This window comes from Ascidiella aspersa, chromosome 2 (assembly GCF_963924565.1).
Source record: "Ascidiella aspersa chromosome 2, kaAscAspe10.2, whole genome shotgun sequence".
Lineage (NCBI taxonomy): Eukaryota > Metazoa > Chordata > Ascidiacea > Phlebobranchia > Ascidiidae > Ascidiella > Ascidiella aspersa.
The window spans coordinates 26,630,432-26,639,528 of NC_139448.1; the positions used below are offsets into that span (position 1 = coordinate 26,630,432).

At 38.0% G+C, this 9,097-nt stretch overlaps 1 non-coding gene across 1 annotated transcript; it reads right to left on the reverse strand.

Annotated features, from left to right (window-relative positions):
• Nucleotides 1-940: 940 nt before the first annotated feature.
• On the reverse strand, nt 941-1,015 carry Trnaq-uug (transfer RNA glutamine (anticodon UUG)). Its single transcript has one exon. It is a non-coding gene; the product is annotated as a tRNA-Gln (tRNA).
• Between the last annotated feature and the right edge of the window lie 8,082 nt (nt 1,016-9,097).

The following is a 9,097-nucleotide window of genomic DNA, read 5'->3' on the forward strand; positions in this document are numbered from 1 at the left end:
GAGAATAACGGGACTCTCCAATGCCAGAAAACTTCAACGCACACAAACTGGCTGAATAAATTTCCATTTATCAGAAAAACATGCCGCCCAACAATTGACACACATGACTTATTTTCAGACATTATACTTTTTTGAAATAAATCTAATCTTGATTTAATAACAGTTAAGCAAAAAAGTTAAAACAAAATGATAGAATGGTTGTAGAATATAAACGAGTCAAAAGAGTTTAGCTGGAACCAGTTCTAGCAATTGGTGTGCTACCAGACGTCTATTCATAGGGGTGCTGTACCAAAAAAAGTAACATACAACCTTGTAACCTTGTCTCCCCAAATAAGCTTCGTTTGGTAAAGTTGGAAAAAGTACATTAGCATACACAAAGTTGTTTTCCACACGTGTATTGTTGATAGAATTATCAAACAATGAAAGACACACACAAACATATGTGTTTAATAACATCTGTGATCTAGCCCCTCGGAAGTTGCTTTATGACCAACGATTACGGCTTCCGTATCAATAGTACACCGAAAAGCCATCGCAGACTCGCCGAATCTGTCGATGTATGATGCAAGCAGAGCAAGCCAGAAAAACAACTGGCCTGCAGTGAGGTTCGAACTCACGACCTCCGGTCAAGCTGGGACCGTCGCTCTACCAACTGAGCTTTGCAGGCTCAGAGAGGAGCGAGTCGAGAAACAACCATGCGCCAATACTTGCACATTTTGTTAGTACAAGCAACTTCACACTGGGGGATCATCAGTCCGTATCAATTAATGAAAGACACACACAAACATATGTGTTTAATAACATCTGTGATCTAGCCCCTCGGAAGTTGCTTTATGACCAACGATTACGGCTTCCGTATCAACAGTACACCGAAAAGCCATCGCAGACTCGCCGAATCTGTCGATCTATGATGCAAGCAGAGCAAGCCAGAAAAACAACTGGCCTGCAGTGAGGTTCGAACTCACGACCTCCGGTCAAGCCGGGAGCGTCGCTCTACCAACTGAGCTATGCAGGCTCAGAGAGGAGCGAGTCGAGAAATTATCAAACAGTTGTGAAAATGTAGCGCTGCTATTAGCATATATTGCAACTATAAATAACGCCATGAGGTCACACTGTCGGCTTTTTGGCTTAAAAACTCAATTGATGTATTTTCTAAAACATACTCTGGTATTTTTACTTTCACTCTGAGTGGTCGACTGTAATGTTACAATAAACGAGATTGAAACAGCACATTAACTGTGCAACAAGGTTAGTAATTTTTTTGTTAATTATTGGCACTTTAACCGTACATAAAAAATTGTATAAGCTTATCAATAGAGCAAAAATTGGAATCCTAAAGAATTTGAAATATGTCTCGGCACCCTTGAGGGTTAAAATGGCAACTTAGAGTGCCGCGGTACCCCGGCTGAGTACCACTAAGTTAAGGTTTGATTTAGGTTCAAGTTTTTTTTAGATTTCAGTTCACCTACGGTTTCTATTTAAAAAAATCTTTGAAGCCTATCAGCCGAGGTCATAATTATTTAAAACATAATTATTTAAAAACCGGTTTAAAGCTTCCGTTAAATTTCAATTTGATTGCGCTAAATAGAAATATTTTGGTCATTAAAGATATAAAATCTTGACTAGCAACATGTTCACGTTAACTGTCTTGTATATGGAAGACATAATCCAACCACTTTAAACTCAACAAATTTTAATTCATTTTATCTAATCTAAATTTTAAATGATCTGTAGTATAATAGATTGTACAAATAATCTGATATTTTAAATACACTAAATACCTTTTATTAAAGACTATATTTGAATGAACAAAATCACAGTTTCCCAAAGCTATTGTTTCAAAGACTATTGACATATATATTGTGAAAGTGGTACAATTTTTATATTTGATGATTGGGTATTAACTACAAACGCACAAATCATAACTTTATTAATATATCTATATAACTTAAACTGTCCCAAAAAAACGGAGTCTCAAAAACATTTTTTTGCTTTTTTGATGTATAGGCGTCCAACGTTGTATGCAATGCAAAAAGTTTGTGTTTCAATGGGATGTAGAAAATACGCGGAGATAAAACAAGATAAGTATTGCCATACACAATTTAAATTCGCTAAACTAAGGATCATTTACGGAAACTTATATTTCCCGCTCTGATATTCACACCGACAGCGCTGCTCCTGCAATAAGGTTTGTTCTGAAATACGCCGACGAGAGCCTTTTCGAATCCGGACCTGTCGGGTACTTTTTCGTCCTCAATGGCTTCGTTTTCTCTTGGAAAATCCTGTATAGTCTCACTGAAGGATCCAGTCGTCATGTAACTACAGTTGCCCACATCGAAAGTCGGCAACTAAGTAAAGAAAGTAAACTTATGCACTTATTAAGGATATAACGCTGTGACTATATTTGACACCAATGTTATGCCAAAGTAATTATGAAAGACGGAGGCCCATTCAATTGGCCACAGCTAATAGGGTAACGTACCTCATCTTGTGTTGGTAGTTGAAGGACTGGAATGACTCGTGTGGAATTTGCTAAAGGAGCAGACGAAAATGCAAACCGCTTTGCACTGGTCGCCATACTGGGTAGCGGTAGACGCTTTCGTTCTGTAAATGAATTAATTATTATGTGATAAGTAATGTAATAAAAGTGATCTTTTAGTGGTCTTCGAATATAGCCTACTAATAATGATGTCGCATTTAGCAAATAATTTTATATTTTGAGTAAAAGTAAGTTGAAACACTTTTGAAAGTAAGGATCTCCCGCGGACAATAAAATGTAAAAGAAAGATTCTTGTCTTCGTATCCAAAGATCTTAAGACTGTTTATTTATTAAAACAGATAAAACATAAAATCATTTCTTAAAATCTTACAGAAATATATATATTACGCCTATAAGGCATCATCAGTTTCTTATTTCGAATGAATCATCATTTCGAATTTTTTTTCAATGTATTCTCCTCCTTTAGTAGGATTATTTTTATAGGTATAGCCTATAAGCGGAAGGCAACGTATGTTACATTCAAACGAAAGATCACATACGATAACAGTTAATACAAACCAAGTAAAATATTAAAGCTTACTTTTTTCCTCTTGTTTATCTTCGTCTCTCCATAACGACAACAAATTGCTTGTCGACTTCGAACGCCTTCGCAGTTTGCGCTCTTTGAAGTTTGCCGCGGCAGAACGCTTGGCGATTTCGAGCGAATCGGTGGTTTTGGGAGCCACTGTTAAGTTTTCAAAATATACGTTGTTCAAAAAACGTTTGTTCATTACAAATCAGCTTTGCGAAAACACCGCCGAACAACTTTACCTTGCTTGCCAGCTTTCGCTTTTCCTCTAGTGGGCGCTGTGGCGTACTTGCCCACCACCGACTTGATAGGCGACGACCTCATTTGACCCCACGAAGTCAGGTAGACGCCTGAATCCGACAGAACAGAACTGTCGGCTTTCTTGCCGCTGGGCTTTGCGTTTTTCGCCGATCCACCGGACAGCTTCTTTTTGTTTGGATTGCTGCAGCCGTAGCGCATCTCGGTCTCGATGTTCTTCTTTATCTTCTGCTGTCGCTTCTCCTGCAGAACTTCCTTCAACTCTCCTGTCTTTTTCCAGCTGTTTTCGAAGTAGTCGGCCAGGCTTTGCCCATTCACGAAGAAGTCCGCCTCTAAAATGTGTAGAAATGTCCAGATTCTAACTTAGTAACGATTTATTTCCCGTAAGTGTTTTAAAGCATAGACTTTAAACCACATGTCATTTGAATGGGCAAAGTCTGGCGGACTGCTTCATGTCATTTTTTTCTAAAGAAATATTTCGCAGCAAACAAAATTTAAGATCGGTGCGGAAACAAACGAAAATGTTTGTAGTATGTTGTTTTGGAAAAAACAATTAGATTCATGTAATGATATTTAAGTAAAAACCTAAACAACAGTGGCTCGAATTAGGCATGTCCGATAATATTGGATCGGATCCGATGCCCGATTCCAAGTGATATTATCGGCACTCGACCGACTAAGGCAGCGTTTCTCAACCGGTGCGCCATGGAAGACTGCCAGGTGCGCCGCGAGCAAAATGAAAAAATAATGTAGGTCCTATTATGTAAAACATATATTTTTCACTTTTCTATTAAGCTTGACTCATTGATTCCACAAGCCTTTAAAGAAGAAAACGCAATGATATAATAACGCACAAATTGCGAATGGTACTATAATAACGCCAAAATCGCGGTGATAACCACGACAGAATAAGATCTAAAATAGTCTAGATAAGACCTAAACATGTCAAAATAAGTCAAAAATTAATCGAATAAGACTTATATGGACAAAATAACGACATTTAGTCTTAAAAGCTGGATTCCCTTTAAAGATATGCAACTATAAAACGTATATAATAAAAAAATTGCAGGCAATTTAAGAGAAATACCGGTACACCTTAAAAATTTCGCGTTTGCTTCGCTCACAAGGTGCGCCAACACGTTTTCATATGTCTCTAGGTGCGCCCTCAAGTAAAAAAAGGTTGAGAAACACTGGACTAAGGTATAATGGTGATACCAAATTCACATAATAATTTCAGATCCAACGCTGAAATTATGTCTTGAAAAGTAAATTAAAAAACAGGTTAGTAACTAGTTACTAGAGGTAATCAAACTTTTTGACGTAAAATGAAATTTAGCCTTATAACCTAAAAAAATGTGTTTCAATTTGTCTGTGTTGCCTGATTGACCTTATTTCTGATGCCCTTTGACATCGGATCGGACCGCAAAAAAATTGTTTAAAATATCAGGTTTCGGTAATAAAAAAAATATTGGGTATCCCTATAGTTGGAACGATCATACCATGTTGTGGATTAGTCTTCACCCAAAGCGTCGCCGCATCGAAAACAGCTTTCTGCAACTTAGGGAGTTGCTGGCGAATCTTTTTGCGCTCCTTTTCTTCGGCCAGCAAAGTGCCACCTTTATAAACGCAGGCTATTATGTGCGAATTGCTACGAAAATATATTGCTGTGATCTTATAAGCGAAATGCCATAAAATTGCTCCGTTTTGCAACTTGTATCATCACGTATTTTGATAGACACTGTGTTTTTACGTCATGAAGTTTCCCAATGTTGGATGTGTCATCAATGTCATGACGTTGCATTCAAATATTTTTTTACAGATTAGACTGGGAGTCGGCAACCTTTTCCTATTCGTAGGCCTACCAAAAAGTTCTCTCGGCGGTCCGTAATACATTTCCACTAATAATTTCGTTATAAAAACGTTTGCCGTTTAGGTATTCTAATATAAAAACTCTGAATTACAAAAGGATATAAGCTTTTCAACCAACTCAAAATAATAGTAATAGTTTAGAAGTCATGGAAAGCGCAAAGAGAGACAAAATTGTTTGTTTTGACTCATTGATTACATGAAAACGATACTGTTTATACTCACGCTGTTATATGTTTGTCATAAAATACGGGATACATCCGGGGAAAAATTATAAAGATTAAGTTGGACAAAGTTTCATTCTAAGAGAGTTTCATGTTTCTGGTAATTTCTAGCGAAAGTAACTTTTAAATTTACATTTGGCGGACCGGATCAAGTCGGCGGGCCAGGCTGCCGATGCCTTTATTAGACTCTTAATACAGGTTAAAATTTCCTTAAAAACGCTGGCTGTTAAAGTTTAAAATGGAACTCACAAGAAATATCCCATTTACTTTAACTAAAGGTCATACCTCTGTTTTTCAAGCGATTCGGGTCTTGGTGTTTTATGTCGAGTTCTAAAATACGGTCGTGAGACTTCTTCCAAATCTCTAGTTTGTTTAATACAGGCTTCCGCTGGTCAAGCTCATCGTTGACATGGTCTATGTCCTTCTCCAATTTATCCAGAACTGCTTCAAGCTCTATTTCATTCTCCTACATTTTATAAGAAGTAGTTTTTTGACACGGTTATCTGTTAACAGGTTATCGATAATTAAAAGGACATGTCTTAGAGTGAATTTTCAAAAGCGTAGAAACGATATTGCAATACCTAGAATCATAATGTGTCATGACTATTCAGATTGCAGAGCAACACCATATTATAAATTAGAAAACTGGCTCGCAAAGCTGGACTTAAATGAAGTTGTATATCTGGCTTTAAACAAAACGTCGTCTATAGCAATCCCTAAAGATGTTGTCCATTTTACTCAACTATTTGGCGTGTTATTCATCCGCAAATATTTATTAAATCTTAACAAAGCTACACGCAAAGCAACCTAAGTTTAGCGTTCTGCGCAAATTACCAGTTCAACATACCTTGTGTTTGATTGCAGCAATAAATTCATCCTCAATGGTTGGATTTAGATCGACCAGCATCGCCTCAGTTCGAAGGTTTTGTAACTTTCTGTTCGCATTGTTAATCAGCGTTTCCATGTTGCTTTGACGCAGGCCTATCAGGCGAGTCTTCTCCGCTGAAAGAGCTTCACTCACCTGGCTTGTAACCTGTGAGTGTGTTTTACTATTGACAGAACACGCAGCAGACAGAAATGCCAACGCTTTAGGCCTAACCGATAATTATTGACTCTAATATGTTGTAGTTAAAACAAATTATGCGAAATTTTATAAACCGAGAAAAATCAGGAACCAGAAAAAAATAGAGCAACAAATCTATAAACCGGATCAAATTTTAATATAATGATGTTCTTCCGGAGCGATATATCCTGAGACGATGTTTTCAAAACAATTCAAACATAATCTTCGAGTTCGTAGATTTTTAAATGCTAAATCCAAACATTTGAATAAAGACATCTAAAAAAACTTTGCTTTAAAAGTACTAAAATACCCCACCTCCTCCGTGGGCGAGAAATATTTTCGCTTAAACTTATCCGCGTAGTCAAGGGTGACACCCAGTTTCAGCCAGAGCCGGGAAATTTCGCTCCTCAATCGTTTAGCCACTGAGGCCCGGTGTAGGGACTCGACCGAATCTGAGAAGTTCTGCAGAGACTCGATGTTGGCATTTGAAACGACCGACGATGGACTGTTCAATAGTGACGTCACCGCCAGGTTTACCACCGGTAAATCGTATTCCTCCAGTTTCGCCAATACCTCGTTTCGAACCTTGGTGAAGGTGGTCGTTCTGAAATTAAAATGTTGCGCATGCACTTGGTGTCACTATCTTCACTTAACATTGTATTGGGACTGTTTCAAGATATCTATTAAGGATGTTAATATATTAACAACAGTGTTGTAATGACATAAGTCAATAACTTGAATTAAGTGCACTTAAGTCACTGTTTATAAATGACTTGGCGAAGCCAATTATTTTTCAAATGACTTGATTGGGACTTCATTCATTTCAAAATGACTTGTTTTCCCACACTGATTAACAAAGGTCCGTACACGGTTTAAAAGAAAAGTGAATCCACATGTGGTAAGATTTGTGCTATAGGTCAATGAAAAAATCGTTAGCTCTGTTGAAGGACATATCTGGTGCTGACATTCGCTCGATCCGGTAAAAATTTAGGCCAGACCAACGACAGCTGTGCCAGCTGTTACCTTCTGTCATATTCCTTGGTCAAATCCTCGACTCGTCGCTTCCAGACTTGGATCTTGGCCAGCGACAAATCTTGGTCAGCGCTGTCACAATCGACTCCATCATCCAAAAGCGAGGGCTCGCCCAACCTTTTGCAGAGTAAGACCTCTTCCGACGCCAATTTATTTAACGTGCGTCGACGCTCGGTAATCAGCTCTTTTAATTTGACAACTTCCTTTCTGGCCTTACGCTCCTGAAGAATATATAATACAAAATAAAATTAGGGGTTCTCTAATTACATTTAGGTCGCGTTTCATTTTTTTCCTAGAGTTTAAAATACTTCGGAAAAGCTAATCTTTTTAAACCTTGTTTTGGTTTAAGAAGCCGGACCGTCTGGACTTTGAATGATTTGAGTTTGGCAACGAGCATTATCCCCTTAAGCTTAATAGACCTTTATAATTTTGTATAGGCCTATGTGTTTTTGGCAGTATAAGCGTTTTACGTTGTTGCTTTGACGAGGTGAATGCTCATTAATGTATCTGCTTCGAGTTAATAATAGTTTTGCTTGATAATCTTAAAAAACATAAACTTTTCACAAATTTAATCTTTTTGCTTGTTTGGTCGCAGAAATCGTCATTTGGTTTCGATTCGTACACTAATACTTTTTCCATAAATTGTTTTCGTATTAATATTATGACGACAAAAAATATTATTTAATCAAGTATAAAGGGTTTTTTCTGACACATGTGTTCAGCGCCGACGTTTCGATTGCCTTTACGGGTAATCTTCTTCAGGGCAATAAACACGGGTATATACACAGTGAGTCAAAAGAAAAAAAAACAAGAAACAAAAAACAAGGTGGCAAAACGAGGCGAAAAAGGGAAACAAGGCAAGAATAACGGGAGAACGCAAAAACCGTTTGCGGCCTTTTAATTATTTAATATATGTTTCTAATTGGGATGTCCGAAAATGTGGATCCGGTGCCGATACCGGATGCCAGAGGTAGTGCCGGTATTTGCCCTAAACTTATGTAGTATCGCTGATAACAAAATGATATCGGAAATTTAGTCATAGATTACGAATTGCCGCAGTAATTTCTACTACAAAAGCAATTTTGTCAAAAAATAGTATGTTACCCAATCAAGGTATACGCAAGCAAATTTTGCCCTGGTAACCCGGTAAAGACGCCTTTAAATGTTTTAATTTGATTTATGTTGCTTGTTTCAACATAGTAATGCAATAGCTTGGTATCGGATCGTTTCGCAATACTTTTTGTTCACAATATCGTGTATTGGTATCGCAAAAAAATGTTAAGTATCCGACATCCATAAAACACGAACCACAGTCCATTTGTAACGCTTCATACCTTTAAGCACAGGCTTCCCGGCTGCATTTCGACTGCACTGGAGCAACTGCTCACTTCCAGCGTTTTGTCGTGCGTCGGGTCTTCCGTGGTTCCCAGTTGCTCTTTCATGGACTGGATTTCACTGGAGAATCTTGCGAGGTTGTCTTGCACCTTCGTTTTGAGGCTTTCCTCTTCCTCCACCATATTTAGCATGAGATCCTCAAGGAGCGCGTGGACTCTTGAGCCCCTCTCCATTACCTGGGACAGGGGACG